Source organism: Jatropha curcas, chromosome 8, assembly GCF_041381405.1.
Source record: "Jatropha curcas cultivar XTBG-Jc1 chromosome 8, XTBG_Jcur_1.0, whole genome shotgun sequence".
In the NCBI taxonomy this organism is placed as follows: Eukaryota; Viridiplantae; Streptophyta; class Magnoliopsida; order Malpighiales; family Euphorbiaceae; genus Jatropha; species Jatropha curcas.
Window position 1 is genome coordinate 16,288,066 of NC_143158.1, and position 17,385 is coordinate 16,305,450.

Sequence of the window (17,385 nt, forward strand, 5' to 3'; positions counted from 1 at the left end):
AAAACAACTCTTAAAGATTCAAGTAAAATACAAATAAAGATAATCCATTCTCAGTGAAAAAAATGATAATTTATTTTTCTTTTAATGCTACCTTGTTTTAACAAGAATTTTATAGATGCTTAACCAGAAACATATATAATTAACTTAAACCAAATCTGTCAAACAGAACAATCAATCACAAATAGGGCAAAAGGCAACAAGAAAATGAAATCAATACGTAGCTAAATGGTAAAGAAAATGAAATCATACATGAAGAAATTGAAAAACTAAATATTGAAAATAAAGCGAATGTTATAGAATGTTTGAAAATAAAAATTTTATTTTTATTATAATTAATAATTATTTTTAAAATCTAAATATCCAATTTATTATATTAACTAATGTCCAAAAAATGAAATAAAATAATTTTTTTATATTCTTGCAAAAGAATCAATATATTCACATATACAAACATAAATCAATCAAGTTTATAATTAAGCTTAAAATTTGAAATTTTTATAAATATTTTAATAGATTTTACAATAATCATTTTAAATATCAGTTATTTGAATTCATTTTGAATAAATAATATAAAATCCAAGCATAAATATGATAAACATTAAATATCTAAATTTGCCCTAATTTGGAATAGGTTGAGAAAGTACTATCGTCTCCCTCCACCGATTACAAAATCATACCTTAGTCAATTATCGAAAACTGAATACAATCTGTAATTTTATCACCATCACTACATTGATCAAGCGCACATCAATAACATGCTATGAAAATTCTTATATTGTTTGCAAATAATTTATTTATTTTTGTTGAAAGTATGATTTGATTTTCTTTAAGGTTTCATTTATATTGAAATAGATATCTATAAAAATACTATAATAGTGGAAAAAAGAAAATGAAGAGATTAAATATTAATTATTTTAAAAAAGAAAGTGAAAATTTTTAAAATATTAATTATATCATTAATTTAATTAATTTTATTTAAAAAATGAAAATATTATTAATGATATTAGAAATAATTTTTAAAAATATAAAACTTATTTCCAACTTAATAGATAAACTTTTTGCCACATAAGCATCTTAATACTCTAAAATTGTGCCATATAAGTTTTTATGCCTTAGTTTTTATATATTTATATAAATAACATTAATGTGTATATATATATATTATTAATGTTGATTATTTAATAACTAATTTTAAATAATTATTTTAAAAAAATAGCTTTGACTGATGAAAAGATGATCTCAGTTTCTTAATTATTTTCTATCAATTTCCTTGGTTTTCTTCTCTTTCTCCAATAGGTGCTAATCTGCAAATAAATTGGGACAGCAGAAGAGTCATTTGCTGATTTCAAGTTCTAAACCAATCACTAAAACCACAAAACTAAAACCTGGTTCAAGTACCATAGACTAACAAATAAATTAGTTGTCTAGATGAATGCAAGACATAATTCAAGTTTAATAGTTGTATAAATAATACTCGTATAAATAACAACAGCAAAACTGGAGAGAGACCCATCGCATGATGGCTCATTGTGGCTAACATAGATGATGTTCATGTTCTTGATTATCTTGTTACTCTGTATCCCTACTTATTCTTGATTATCTTTCCTTTCCCACTCTTTCCTTTAATGAAACCTTCCCTTGCCTTCCACTCAGGCCTCAACCCATCTAAACAGGTAGTAATAGTGCATAGAAACAATAAGGTGAAAGCCTCAACCCATCTAAACAAGAAAACGTAAAATGTATAAACATGAACATGCAATCATGCAAATCATGCGATTATAACTTAACAAAGTTGCCCGCTTTGCGAGGCTATCAATTCCCCCACACTTAGCTCTTTGCTTGTCCCTAAGCAAAACATTCATCTTTTTTTTTGAACTCATGTTGATCGTGTTTATATTTTACTCGTTGATTTGGACTTCTTAAGTAATTTACCAAAAGATAAGAGATTGATTTGATTTTGAACCCAAGTATTATAAGTGAACATGGCATCTAAAATTTCAATCTAGCAAACAAAATCTAAAGTTTAAAAATCTAGCCAAACTTAAAACATGAGATAGGCAATGCTCCTTTCTTAGAATGCAAAATAGAAAGTACTTAGGACAAGTTAGCACACATGTAATGTTTCTCATGTCAAGGTATTTTTAGGCAACCTATTTTTATCACACAAAGTGGTTGCATTTTATGCTCCTTACTACTTCTCACCTTTCACCTCTCTTTTTTTTTTTATATAGGAATTTAAGCAAAAAGTGGTTGCATTTTATGCTTCGTACCACTTCTCATCTTTTACAAAATGGATTTCCGTTATTCCCTCAATCTTGATTTTTCTCACACAATACCCTCATCCTTTATTGACTTGAAACATAATGTATTATGACTTTAGTTTCCCTTTCCTCCCTACTTCTTATTCAAGTTACGATTCATGCTTCTCTTAAGCTAAAATTATGTCTAGATAATTAACTAAAGATTTACAATTTTGTTAAAAAAACTTCACATGTCATGTTAAACTCTAATACTTAAGTTCATAATCAAATCTAAACATATTATCATTAAAATCTCTTAATCATGGTATATTATTCAAGATTTTCATTTCAAAAAGTGAAATATAAGCAGATCAACATGTATAGACTAAACATTTAACCAAGGCAAAGAATTTGATTTTTTTAATTTTCACATTGTTTAATTTTCTATATATATATATATATATATATATATAGACACACACACGTATATGAAACAAAAACACAAAAAAAAAACTATGAGAGAAACAAAGACACATAGACACTCCCCCACACTTGAAAGACACAATGTCCTCATTGGGAGAGAAGACACAACACATGCATACAACACACATAACAGAAATATAAATGAAAATATAAATAAGTGTGTGCAGAAAAGCCTCATGCCTCCGAAGAATCCGGAGGTCACGGAGTGAATTCGATGTTCTGCTTCTGAAAATATGACATCCACTTCCACGCCATACTCTTATGCTCTTTTTGAATGATGTGCAACTGCTGACCCATCTCAAAAACTGTCACTTACAAATTCTCTTAGGACTGCTGTAACGCATCAACTAGACCCAAAACTTGCTTCCATCCAGCAATTTCTTCTGCCTCCTCTTCCGCTTGAATGGAAGATGTCGTCGGTGACTTCCCTTTCCGTATTTTGATTTCGTCTTCATTCATACGAGAAGTTCCGTCATCTCCATTCCGTTGGCCCACTCTTCTCTCCCATGACTTTCAGCGATAAACTATGGTATTACCATCCTTTATCTCATCTACTAATCCGGCCTTTTTCAAGAAAACACCATCCATATATCGAAAATTATTGGTTGGCTATTCATGATAGGGTGGAATAGGCATTCGGGCAGCATAGGTTAGAATCGGTGCCATGCTACTGATCCCCAACGTGATCTTGCCTTGATGACGGGATGCGTTGTAGAGTGTATCAAACATTATTCCTGTAACAACCACCCTCTTTCCCTGTAAGATAGATTCCAACAAAAACAATCCTTTGTTTGGACTTTGGTGGCTTCCAGTCGTCCAAACAAAACATAATACAGATACTTATGCAGATATAAAATACTTTCATCCTTAATCCACTTATTACCAGCATTTCGAGCATTAAAAGATAACTGACCTGTTAGCATTTCCCAAACCGTAGCAGCACTCCAACCTTTTACCGTAGTCCAGAGTTTTGGGAAGGAAACCCAGTTTTGAGAAATCCTAAACACCGATGCATTTTATCGTAGTCCAGAGTTAATTTCTCTCCCTCTACTCTAAATTTTACGGCATTCTCTGTCTCATCAACCCATTCAAGGGTAGTCAAAAACTCAAGACTTATGTTAGCATTCTCAGGAATTCTTAATTGACTATAGATTTCAAAATGAAGGATTTTTAGATATTCTTAAATTGTTTTTCTAAAAGACCAGTATGCTGTAAAAAATTAGTGCCAAGAATATACATAACAGTGAAACTGGATTTTGTGAGGCATTTGAAATGTTTGCCCTCCTCTGTAGTGTAGATGGGAAATGGCGCTTTGTACCTTGAAGCCAAGTCTTTCTTTGTTGGAACTGAAGAAGATGAACCATCATTCTTTTTCCTTGCCTTTTGTTTGAATGGTATGAGAATGAAAAGTGTGTCGACTAAGAGTATTGCAAAAAGCAGAAGATTTTTATGAGAGTATTGTAATAATAGGATTGGCATTTGAAGAAAAATAGAGTCCTTTATATAAACAATTTTAGGAAAGGATAGGTTTGAATGGTCAATGGGTAAGTTGAGAAGGAAAGGATTGGATTGGTTTTGAAAAGATGTTTGCAGTTTTGCAGGTTTGAATACCTTGGGAAGGAGAACCATTGAATTGAATTTTGAAAAGACAGTTGTTATTTTCTATCCATTGGACAGTCGCGCCCGTGAATTCGGTATCGCGCTCGCGATCTTTAAGATTTCTCCTTACGAACGGTGATCTCAAACCTTCTGACTTCCTTTGCACCCTATTCGCGCCCGCGAGTCTTACTATTGCGAACGAGATCTTTAATCCCATCTCTCTATTTCTTTTTGCACAGTTATCATGCCCACGATGTTGTCCGTGAAAGTGAAGGTTAACCCTTCTATGCTTAAAGCACAGTCTTATGCGCCCGCGCTTCCATAAATCGCGCTCGCGTAATTTATTTCTGCAAAGGCAAAATTTGCTACACACTTGAATTGAAAAATGAACTTCAACCGATATGAGTCCTTTTAAGCCATATTTTGGTTTGTAATCAAAGAAAATATTCAGTATGTAACTGCTTAAAATAAAAAATAAATAAAATGAAAACAAAGCTAAAAAAACATATTATATATATATAGATATATATATTATACATACCAGCTTGGTGTCTTTAGATTGCATGCAACTCTACTTGGGGTGGATCACTAACCATATCACCCAAGTAAAGCTTACATCTTCGTCCATTTACCATAAATGTGGAACCATTGGATAAAATTTTCAATTCTAACGCTCCATGATCTAAAATTCTGATCACTTCAAATGGTCCACTCCATCTAGACTTCAATTTTCCCAAAAATAAGCATAGTCGTGAATTAAACAACAATACTTTATCTCCTTCCTTAAATGACTTGATTTGAATATGAGTGTCTTGCTATTTTTTACTTCTTTCCTTATATAACTTGGCATTCTCATATGCTAACAATCTAATCTCATCAAGTTCATTTAATTGAAGTTTCCTCTTAATGCCTACCTTATTCAAATCAAAATTCAGAGCTTTTATTTCCCAATAAGCTTTATATTCAAGTTCTAAAGGTAGATGACATGCTTTACCATAAATCAAACAGTATGGAGACATCCCAATTGATGTTTTAAACGCCGTTCGATATGCCCAAAGTGCATCATCTAATTTAAGTGACCAATCTTTACGAGATGAATTGACAGTTTTTTCTGAAATCCACTTAAGTTCACGATTTGAAATTTCCACTTGACCACTAGTTTGTGGATGGTATGGAGTAGATACTCTATGGTATACTCCATATCTTTTCAACTCAAAAGATTTATTTAAAAAGTGCATACCTCCATCACTTACTATTGCCTTTGGAACTCTAAATCTTATAAATAGTGCTTTTAAAAACTTAACTACCGTATTTGCGTTGTTTGTTATACAAGCTTATGCCTCTACCCATTTGGAAACATAATCCACAGCCACCAGGATATAACTTTTACCTTGTGAAATACGGAAGGGTCCTATAAAGTCGATCCCCATACATCGAATATTTCTACCTCAAATATGTTGGATAAAGGCATCTCATCTCTCCGACTTATATTGCCGACCCTTTGACACCTATCACAATGAGAGACAAATATACTGGCATCCTGAAACAATGTAGGCCAATAAAAACCACTTTCTAAAACCTTTGAAGTAGTTCTACTTGTTCCATGGTGCCCTTCGTATGGACTCGAATGACAATGCGTAAGTATATCTTGTACTTCCATTTCCCCTACACATCTTCTAGTCATACCATCCCCACATATCTGAAACAAAAATGGTTCATCCCACAAGAAATTTTTAACATCTGAGTAAAATTTTTACCGCTATGTATAAGTCATATCAGGAGCTATTATTTTAGAAGCTAGAAAATTTGCAATGTCAGCATACCAAGGTGTATGAACATGTTGTACTAACATTAAATTTTCATCTAGAAAACTTTTCATTAATAACTGTAGACTCTCCTATTGGACCTTCTTCATTTTCTAGACGTGATAAATGATCAGTAACTAAATTCTCAGAACCCTTTTTATCTCTAATCTCAATGTCAAATTCTTGCAATAACAACACCCATTTAATAAGACGTCGTTTTGCATCTTTCTTAGCAAATAAGTATTTTAATGCAGAATGATCAGTGTAGATTATGACTTTGGATCCTAACAAGTATGATCTAAATTTATCACATGCATATACTCCAGCCAAAATTTCATTTTCAGTAGTTGTATAATTCATTTTAGTACTAGTTAGAACATGGCTAGCATAGTATATCACATGCAATTTCTTGTCACGTCTTTGCCCCTAAAACACAACCAACAGCAACATCACTAACATCACACATTATTTCAAATGGTAATCCCCAATCACGTTTTGCCATAATAGGTGCACTTACTAATGCATCTTTCAAAGTGTTAAAGGCATTTAAACAATCTTGAGAAAAATTAAAGGGTACATCTTTAACAAGCAAGTTAGTTACTGGTTTAGCAATGATAGAGAAATTCTTTATAAATCTACTGTAAAATCCTGCATGGCCTAGAAAAGACCTAATTCCCTTTACTGTAGTAGGAGGTGGTAACTTTCTATGGTTTCTATCTTTGCCCTATCTGTTTGGATTCAATCTTTACTTATTTTGTGCCCCAAAACAAGGCCCTCATCAACCATAAAGTGGCATTTTTCCCAATTTAAAACTAAATTAGCACTTTCACATCTTGATAACACTAGGTCCAAATTTTTCAAATAACTTTCAAAAGAATCACCATATACAGAAAAATTATCCATGAATACATCCATAATTTCTTCTATGTAATCACTAAAATGGCTGTCATGCAGCGTTGGAATGTTGCGGGTGCATTACATAATCCAAAAGGCATGCATCTATATGCAAATGTACCTAATGAACAAGTAAATGTAGTCTTCTCTTAGTCATTTGGGAATATATAAATCTGAAAATATCCAAATATCCATCGAGAAAGCAGTAGAAAGCATGGCCAGTTATCCATTCTAACATTTGGTCTATGAATGGCAACATAAAGTGATCTTTCCTTATGGCTGAATTTAGCTTTCTATAGTCAATGCATACCCTTCAGCCCATAGTGGTTCTAGTAGGGATTAGTTCACCATTTTCATTTTTTACTATAGTCATCCCTCCCTTTTTAGGAACACATTGAATTGGGCTAACCCATTGACTATCCGAAATTGGGTATATTATTCCTGCATCTAACAGCTTTATAATTTCCTTCTTCACTACTTCTTTCATATTAAGATTAAGTCTCCTTTGTCTTTCTGCCTTAGGTAGATGTCCATCTTCAAGATTTATGTAATGCATGACTCGATTAGGACTTATACCCTTAAGGTCAGAAATTTGCCATCCTATATTCCTAATCCTATTTCTAACAATACTTAACAATTCATTTTTTTGATCTATAGTTAATTTGTTAGAAATGATTATTGGAAGTGTGTGATCTTTACCTAGGAAAGCATATCTTAGATGACTAGGTAATTCTTTAAGGTCTACTATTGGTGGTCTTTCAATTGATGGAGGTCAAGGTTCGTTTTCTCTAAGTAACATCTCATGTCTTAAACTTTCAAACTCTTTCTCTTCATTACTTGTACTATCATTTTCATATTTAACATTATTTTCTAATTCAAATATTTCATGCACACATGTATCAACTATGTCAATCCTCATGCACTTAACTTCATCCATAAGATATTTCATATCTCTATCTAAATGAAATTCAATGATATCATCACCTATCCCAAGGATTAACTTCCCTTCTGAAACATCAATTAATGCTCTCCTTGTGTTCATGAATGGTCTTCCTAAAATAAGAGGACAATTCTCATCATAAACAAAGTCAAGTATGACAAAATCAGTTGGAAAAATAAACTTGTCAACTTTAAAAAGTACATCTTCAATAATGCCATCATGTCCTTTAATAGATTAGTCAGCAAGTTGTAGAACCATATTAGTACGTTTTACTTCATCTTCTAAACCCAATTTCTTAAAAAGAGATAATGGCATCAAGTTAATACTTGCTCCTAACTCACAAAGGCATCCAGGGAAATCTACCTCACCTAATCTACATGGTATGGTAAAGCTTCATGGATCCTTAAGTTTAGTAGGTAATTTACTTGAGATTATGGAACTACAATCCTCGGTCAAAGTAACTATTGACACATCCTCCCAACTACAATTTTTTGAGATCAAATCTTTAAGAAAATTCTCGTAGTTCGAAATTTGTGTAATGGCTTCCATGAATGACATGTTAATATGCAAATGTTTCAATTTATTTATGAAGTTTAAGATTGCTTATCTTGTTCTTGCTTCTTTAGCCTTTGTGGAAAAGGTTCACAAACCGGCTCAATAGAATCATTATTTAAGACGTTAGCATCAATAACTGAGGGAACTACTTTATCAACTACCTTTCCACTTTTTAAAACAATAGCATTTACATTTTCCCTAGGATTCTTTTCTATATTACTTGGAAGGTTTCCTACTCCACGTGATGAAATAGCATTAGCAAGTTGCCCTATTTGCACCTCCAAGTTATGTATAGATGAAGAATGATTCTTGAAAAGTTTGTCAAACTTAGTCTCTAACCATTTGAAATTATCATCTTGACTGTTCATTTTATGATTTATTTCATTAAAAAACTTGTCAATTTTACTTGTCAATTGTCCTATTTTATCTTGAGATTGATTAACTTGATTTCCTCTATCTTGATTATCATTGTTTCTCCAAAAAGTGTTAGGATAATTATGATATTCAACATTATAATTATTTGAGTATGGACCGCGAACTTGTCCTTGAACATAGTTCACTTGTTCCTCCATATTCGGATGATTATAATTACACTCCTTTGATATATGTCCATTTTGACCACAATTTTCACAAGTAAGAGATGTTGACTTACTCACATTCAAGTTATCAATTTTATATGCTAAAGTAGAAATTTGTACTTGCATCATAGTTAATGGATCTAACTCGTATACTTTCTTAACTGAATTATTTGAAAAAGAAGAAGAAGAATCAGGATTAACATTGGAATGACTTACCTGAGTCCTTTCGGTTGACCATATGCTGTTGTTGTTAGCCATCTCCTCCAGCAACTCAATTGCATCATTAGTAGTTTTCTTCATTAATGATGCTTCTGCCATAGCATCTATAGTACCTCTTGTAGAAGGATTAACCCCATTGTAAAAGATTTGAATCAATATATTTTGGGGAAGGCCATGGTGTGGGCAAACTCGTTGAAGTTCTTTATAGCGATCCCATGCCTCATATAGGGATTCATTTTCATGTTGGGTGAATAATGTTATTTCTTTAATAAGCCTAGCAGTCTTTGCTAATGGAAAGTATTTAGATATGAAAGTTTGGGCTAGTTGTTCCCAAGTAGTGATAGAATTTGGTGGCAACAAATTCAACCAAGCTTTCGTTTTATCCTTCAAAGTGAAAGGAAAAAGACGTAGCTTGATGGCATCCGCTGGCGTTGAATTCATTTTAAATGTATCACATATCTCAAGAAAACTGGCTATATGAGAGTTTGGATCCTCATTTGGTAATCTGTAAAATTGAACACTATTTTGAATCATTTGTAATAAAGCAGGTTTAATTTCAAATTGGTTAGCATTTACTAATGGACGTACTACTCCTTTTTTGTGAACCATTTAGGCTTCGAATGACGCAATCCATCAACCTTTGCTGTGGTAGATTTTGTTCAGCCATAATTCCTAAATTTCTTCTTTTTTTTTCCTTTTCTGTCTTGATGGCATCCGCTGGCGCTGAATTCATTTTAAATGTATCACATATCTCAAGAAAACTGGCTATATGAGAGTTTGGATCCTCATTTGGTAATCTGTAAAATTGAACACTATTTTGAATCATTTGTAATAAAGCAGGTTTAATTTCAAATTGGTTATCATTTACTAATGGACGTACTACTCCTTTTTTGTGAACCATTTAGGCTTCGAATGACGCAATCCATCAACCTTTGCTGTGGTAGATTTTGTTCAGCCATAATTCCTAAATTTCTTCTTTTTTTTTCCTTTTCTGTCTTGAAAGAAAATGTTCAATCTCAGGCTAATAATCTTCTAATTCACTGTTGTAGATCTAGTACTTGGCATATAAGTTATTCAATATGTGCTACTGTAAAAATTTGAATCAAAAGTAAGTTGGTACCTGTAACAGACTGATTTTTCTTTTAGTGTCGGTAATAGTGATTTATCGGTCTGTGAATAGTACCATCGGTCCGGGACTTAGTATTATTTTAGTCCGAAAAAATTACTATGCATAGTTAATATTTTATTTACTATTTTTGGAGCATGTTTGCATGATTTAGGTGGGTAGAAAATATTTAATGAATATTTTTGGAGAGTTTATGTATTGAATGCATAATATTTCTAGTGTGGTATATTAAGAAATAAATGAGGAATTATTTTAGTGGAGCTAATTTAATTAATTGGTGGAGTTAAATAAGAAGTAGAAGAGAATTATTTGAGGAATATTTAGAGCCATTGGATGAGATTACTTAGGACTTGATCTTAGCCACACATTTTGCATGATTTTAGGAAGTCAAATTTGACTTTGGCACTTAAAAGTAAACACCACAACACTTATTTCTTTCTTCTCTTCGCCTTATCCACGCCATCTCCATCTTCTTCCTCTTTCTTTCATTTCTTCATTTTCTTACCTCCAAATTTACCACCAAACTACCTAATTAAACCATAGATTAGTACTTAATTCTTAAGAATTAAGAAGTAGAAGTTGAGTTTGGTGATTAAAAGCAAAGAGAAGTGAAGTTACCATTGAAGCAAGTAAGTTGTGGTTTTTGAGTTTTGTGAATTGTTAAGTAGAATTCATGGTTTAGATATGTTATTGATGCATTAAATCATGCTCCAGCTATTTCTTTTGTCAAGTTTTGCTTGTAATGTTGATTTTTCATGCTTTGAAGAGGTTGGAGAACCATCCTCAAAGGGTAAAGAGAAAGCGAAGGAGTAAGGCTTTCCAAGCTTATTCAAGCTTGTTAATAAGGTTAGTGCAATCATAATTTCACTTGTTTAAGTTGTTTTTACATGGTTAGGGTTTTGAATATATTTTGGGAACTTTGTATGTTTTGTTGAAATTGCTGAATTTTAATGTGAGATGTGTTCTGATGTGGGATTGGAACTCATTTTCGACCCCTTTATGCTTCCCCTCTGTTTCTGACTTCTTCATGAAATTTGTAGCTCTATTTCTCAGCTTTCCAAAACATATTCTTATGTCCAATTTCAATACTTGTAGCTCAACTTATGATTGAAATACCAAAACTGGTTCTGTTATGGTGTCTTCCCTGTATATCCGAAATGATTGTCCATTTTGACCACTCAAATGGCAAAATAACGTTTTATGTTCTTCATAAAAGTTATATATTTACTTCTTATCTTTCCAACCCATCCTCTTGTGTCCAAATTGGAGATACATAGCTCAACTTATGGCTGAAATACCCAAACTGACTCTGTTGTGTCGGGCCACATGCATTACTAAATTGAGTGCCCATTTTGACCACTATAATGATAAGATTAGGTTCTGAGTTCTTCATAAAAATTGTTGCCCTGTGTCTTGAGAATTCTCTCGTTTTGGATTGGTTTCATTTGAGTGTTTGGTGAAGTAGGAATTCAAGAAACATTGGACTTGGTTCTGCTGAATCAGGTCTGATCTGTTGGTCTGTGTTCTGAGCTTTTGTTTGCTATCTTACTCTGTGATCTGGGCTGTGGTTCCTTCTGAACATTTGTATCATTTTGTCTTAGCTTTCTAATGAATCTGATTTTATTCAATTTTGAGACCCATAACTCAATTTATGTGTTAAAAACCCAGCAGAGGTCAAGTTTATGGAAATGCTGAAAAGTTCTTGATTTATGTACTTTTCTACTATATTAAGTATATATACATTTATAGTGTTTTGAGTAAAACTTTTGAACTGATGAGTACTAAATGAAGAGGTTTTGAGTTATAATTATTGCTTTTGTGAAAGAATGTTTTTGATTTGGGCTCTACTATGCATGATTGAAACGTGGTATGATGAGATGGATTTTCTTATTGTGAAGCTATGATCATATGCTAGGGTTATCAGCCCTTATAAATAGGCGAACGCGCTTATTGTGTGATGGGGTGGTGCTTTCATAGGCCACGGTGGTGCTTTCATAGGCCACGATTGTGTGATGGGGGTGGTGCTTTCATAGGCCACGGTGGTGCTTTCATAGGCCACGAGTATGTGATGGGGGTGGCGCTAATATAGGCCACGATCAAATCTGCTTATGTTCATTCTGCATGAGTATGAGCCTTAACGAAAAATGAAATTTTATTTTTGCTATAAAAGAATGAAGACATATTTGTATTTATAATCTTCTCATTGCTTTCAAAGTATTTGGATTAAATGAATGCGATTTCGGTATTTATATAGTTGAGTAATTTAAGTTTTGCCTTGGCTATTATTGTTAATTAAATTGTTGGTTATTTAGCACCACTGAGTCTTCCACTCAGCGCGTTGATTTTTATCACGCGCAGGTTAGGAGCGGAGGGTGTTCTTCAAGACCAGAGGACGAGCATCAGAGTAGATATCACATTTTGGGTAGGATATTTTGTAAATGGTGATTTTTGGCATGTATATAAATATTGTATTGTGGAGGTTGTATATAATAAGTTGATGGATATTTAGAAGTGCTTGTGGTATGTTGTGTTGAATTGGAGTTTTGGGGTTTTGGAGAAAATTGGAAGTGTGTATATTTTCTTTGTGTGGCAAGTTAATTTTTAGGGGAAACTCTTGCTAAATTTTCGTAGGAATTTCCTTAAATATTATTTTCGTTAACAAAAGAAAAAAAAAAACAAAATGTTAATTACTTGCCTCCTTATGAAAATTTAACCACTTCTAATTTGTGATCTAGCTTTTATAGTGACAAAAGATGGTGCTCCGGCACCGATTGTGGCATCCACCGTCTGGTTCTCCGGGATTAGTCGGTGGGTGTTACAGTACCTATTAAAAAAATGTTGTAAATCATACATAAGAGTTTTTCGTTAAATGACAAAACATTGTTCCTCGGCAACGGTGCCAAAAACTTGTTGCACCCCTTGATTACCCATAAGTATACGTATCACAACGTAGTAATAAAAAGATCGAACCCACGAGGAACAGGTTATGCCCACTTTACTACTTATCCTTAATACTTATGTTTACAGCAATAAAACATGAAATGGTTAAACTATGATCCTATTTAAACTTTAATTAAATATACTAAATTAATTCTATTGATGAAAATATAGTAGAATACTTAGAAGAATTGATCATGCAATAGATTTTCTTTTTCTATAGCAAAACGTGTAACATGCAATAAATGATTATCTAATCACATGTGGTAAGGAATAATTCAACCTCTCGGTACAGAATTACTCTTTTTATTGTATGAATCTCTACATAAAACAAATGCCTTGTTTTATCAAATACTAAACCTAGTTCTTATTCCTTGATTATTTCAATAAGATAGACTTAACTTTGACAAACCAAGTTAAAGATTCACATGCAAACCCAACTAAATGAATTCTATCTCTTTGATCTTTACTAAATTATTTCTTTCTACGAATATAATTAAGTAAACTTGATTAAAAAGATCAAAAGATAACTTAAAGAACCTTTTATTAAATGAAACCAAATAATATTGTTGCTTTGCATAGAAAATGATGAAGAACAACATATAAAAAGTCTTTAATAAAACAGGAGAAAGATATAAGTAATCAAACTCAAGCCTCCAGAGGGTGTCACACCTCGAGGAACTTCTTGATGTTCTTTGCACAAATAATAATAAGTGATTCTCATCAACTTATTTTTAAGTATTACTTTATATTTTTCTACTGTATTCTAATACTGCATCTTTTTTTTTCTCTCTCCTTTCCTCTTAATTTGGATTACAATTTATAGAAGAGGAAGAAGATGTTAGTTATGAAGGTGATTGGCTAGCCAAAAGGTGCTTCAACTGACTTCTGATGGAAGAAATGCATTCCTAAAACAACTTAAAACCAAAAACAACACAAGAAAACGTAAGATATATAAAAATAAACATGCAATCATGCAAATCATGCGATTATAACTTAACAAAGTTCCTCGCTTTGCGAGGCTATCAATTCCCCCACACTTAGCTCTTTGCTTGTCCCTAAGCAAAACATTCATCTTTTCTTTTGAACTCATGTTGATCCTGTTTATATTTTACTTGTTGATTTGAACTTCTTAAGTAATTTACCAAAAGATAAGAGATTGATTTGATTTTGAACCCAAGTATTATAAGTGAACATGGCATCTAAAATTTCAATCTAGCAAACAAAATCTAAAGTTTAAAAATCTAGCCAAACTTAAAACATGAGATAGATAATTCTCCTTTCTTAGAATGCGAAATAGAAAGTACTTAGGACAAGTTTAGCATACATGTAATGTTTCTCATCTCAAGGTATTTTTAGGTAACCTATTTGTATCACACAAAATGGTTGCATTTTATGCTCCATACCACTTCTCACCTTTCACCTCTCTCTTTTTTTTTTTATATAGGAATTTAAGCAAAAAGTGGTTGCATTTTATGCTCCGTACCACTTCTCATCTTTTACAAAATGGATTTCGTTATTCCCTCAATCTTGATTTTTCTCGCGCAATACCCTTATCCTTTATTGACTTGATCTGGTACACTTTTGCCTCTTTTGTTGTGTTCCTCGAGCTTGAAAAATATAATATCATGCTTGCGAGTTCTACCTGATGCTTTCTAGACCTTCTGCCATACAGATCGCGCCCGTGCATATATAGGTTGTGCTTGCGAATTACCATCTATTCCCATGCAGCGCGACTTCATTCGCGATCGCAAATTTACTTGGCAGAAAACTCCTTTCCCATACTTGGCCAAATTTTTGATCTTTTTCTTGTTAAAAACAAGTCCTCTCCAATACTTTATTCAAATGCATTCCTAAAACAACTTTAAACCAAAAACAACACAAAAAAATATAAAATATATAAAAACAAACATGCAATCATGTAAATCATGCAATTATAACTTAACAAAGTTGCCCACTTTGCGAGGCTATCACCGAACATCTCTATAAAACGTACCTTAACCTTTAAAAGTTAGTTCAAATGCTATGTTATCAAACACTATAAAAAATAGCGTTTAATATTTTGACCGATCAAAATGCTAAAAACTATTTAAAAAGCCGTTGTCGAATACGACATAGGTAATAGTTTGTTTGTATTTTATTTTTTATAAGACTGTAAAGAGTGTAAAATTTGATGTTTAAATTCTCTCTACCATAAAGTTTTTTCTAATAATTTAGTGAATTTAGAAAAGATTTACCTTTCATTGTGTTGAGCAACAAAATAGATGGAGTAGGCTTCAGATGGAAATAAAATCAATGCTTCTAAGCATTTAATTAACATAATACTTATAAACCATTTTCTCTAAACAAGGAATAATGTAATTCTCATAAAAAATTAATTAATTTTGTTACAATCTAGAAACAATATGGGAGGTTCAAACCCTACATAAAACCTACCGGTGGGTACTTTTTGAGGAGAAAGCAAAGCCAACCGGGCACCAACTTCAGCGGCTGCATCAACTGTGTGAGTGCCTTTACCTCCAGTCATAGACGTCTGAGTAAAGCCCGGGCAGAAACAATTGATACTTAATCCACAATCTTTGTATTGTCTTGCCAAAACCCTAGAATATGCATTTAGTGCTAGCTTTGATACTGCATAGTCCGTCCATGTTCGTGGGCAAACCTGACTTTCCCATGTCCCGTTCTTCACATTTTCAAGAAATAAACTTACCATTCCTTCAATTTGCTGCTCTGATAAATTTTCACTCAGTAGCATCTTTTTCATGTTAGGGTTTCTCATCTTCTGCATGGATAAATTAATTAGAAAATGAGATTACGATCAATAAATATTTAATTATACTATAACCTTTTACATATTATTCAAAGGGTAATCTTCTAACATCTTATTAATAGTCTAATAATCAAGTGTTTTGTCTTGTGGTATAAGAGACCGGCAAGACGAACCCAGAAATTTCAGATCCTGGGTTCGGCCCTTTAGACAGAAGATCAGGATTTTGAACAAGAAAGTGTTGTCTTGTGATTGTGGTAATGGAATTTAATGTAGAAAAGATCAAAGAAAAATTATTTTTGACTTACAATTATAGAACCGAGTCTGGAGCTAATATTAAGGATTCGACTAATAGAATTTGATCGATGAAAAATTGGCAAAAGTTACTCAGTCAGCAAATTAGCTCCATAGTAATTGGTTTTTATCACAGTCTCTGCATGATCTACTGTGTTGTCATGGATGCCATTGAATGATACAGCAGCATAATTCACCTGAAAATTGTCATAATATCAATTAAACACTAGATTAATTAAGCTAATTTTCTAATTAATTATCAATATGAATATATTTTTAATAGGAAGACTTAATTTTAATAAATATAAACATATTAAGGAATAAATAAAATACATATATTAAATGTTGTCAATTACCGGAGAGAATCTCCATATTAGATGTATAGAAATTTTAAAATTTCTATCTTTCATAAATCTCCACATGCTTAGAATTTCTCACCGAATAACAAAACAATTATTTTCTTATACTTTGTTCTTCCATATTTAATACTTTTCATTTTTTTTTTATAATTACGAATATGTTTCTTTCATCAATTACAATATGCAGAAAAAAAAAAAAAAAAAAAAAAATATATATATATATATATATATATATATATATATATATATATATATATATACACACAAACACACTAAAACATCACTGAGTTGCATGTGAGACTGTCTCTTCTAGCACCAAACATGCAACCAAGATATAATATAGCACATAAATTAACATGCATAAACGCTTCTCAGGGAGTCCTAAAAAGCCATAGTTTCGGCACAAAATGTTTATTATTTGTAGGTATATAAATATAAAACAATTTCAAGAGTCAACAATAAAAAAACAAAAATGGGAGAAAATAAAAATAGGAACTTGAACTTACAGACATAATAGCAAGGACCCACTGATGCGAGACTCAGCGTTGATCCTAATAACAGTACGGCTTGGAGATTTAATAATAGTAAA

General features: G+C 32.2%; 1 protein-coding gene and 1 non-coding gene across 2 annotated transcripts in view; one reads left to right on the forward strand and one right to left on the reverse strand.

Moving 5' to 3' along the window:
* The window catches only part of LOC149494249 (uncharacterized), a 59,517-nt gene that overhangs the window by 641 nt on the left and 41,491 nt on the right, over positions 1-17,385 (reverse strand). The gene's annotated exons all lie outside the window — the stretch shown is intronic.
* LOC149494250 (small nucleolar RNA R71) lies at positions 9,483-9,589 on the forward strand. Its single transcript, XR_016322371.1, has one exon. It is a non-coding gene; the product is annotated as a small nucleolar RNA R71 (small nucleolar RNA).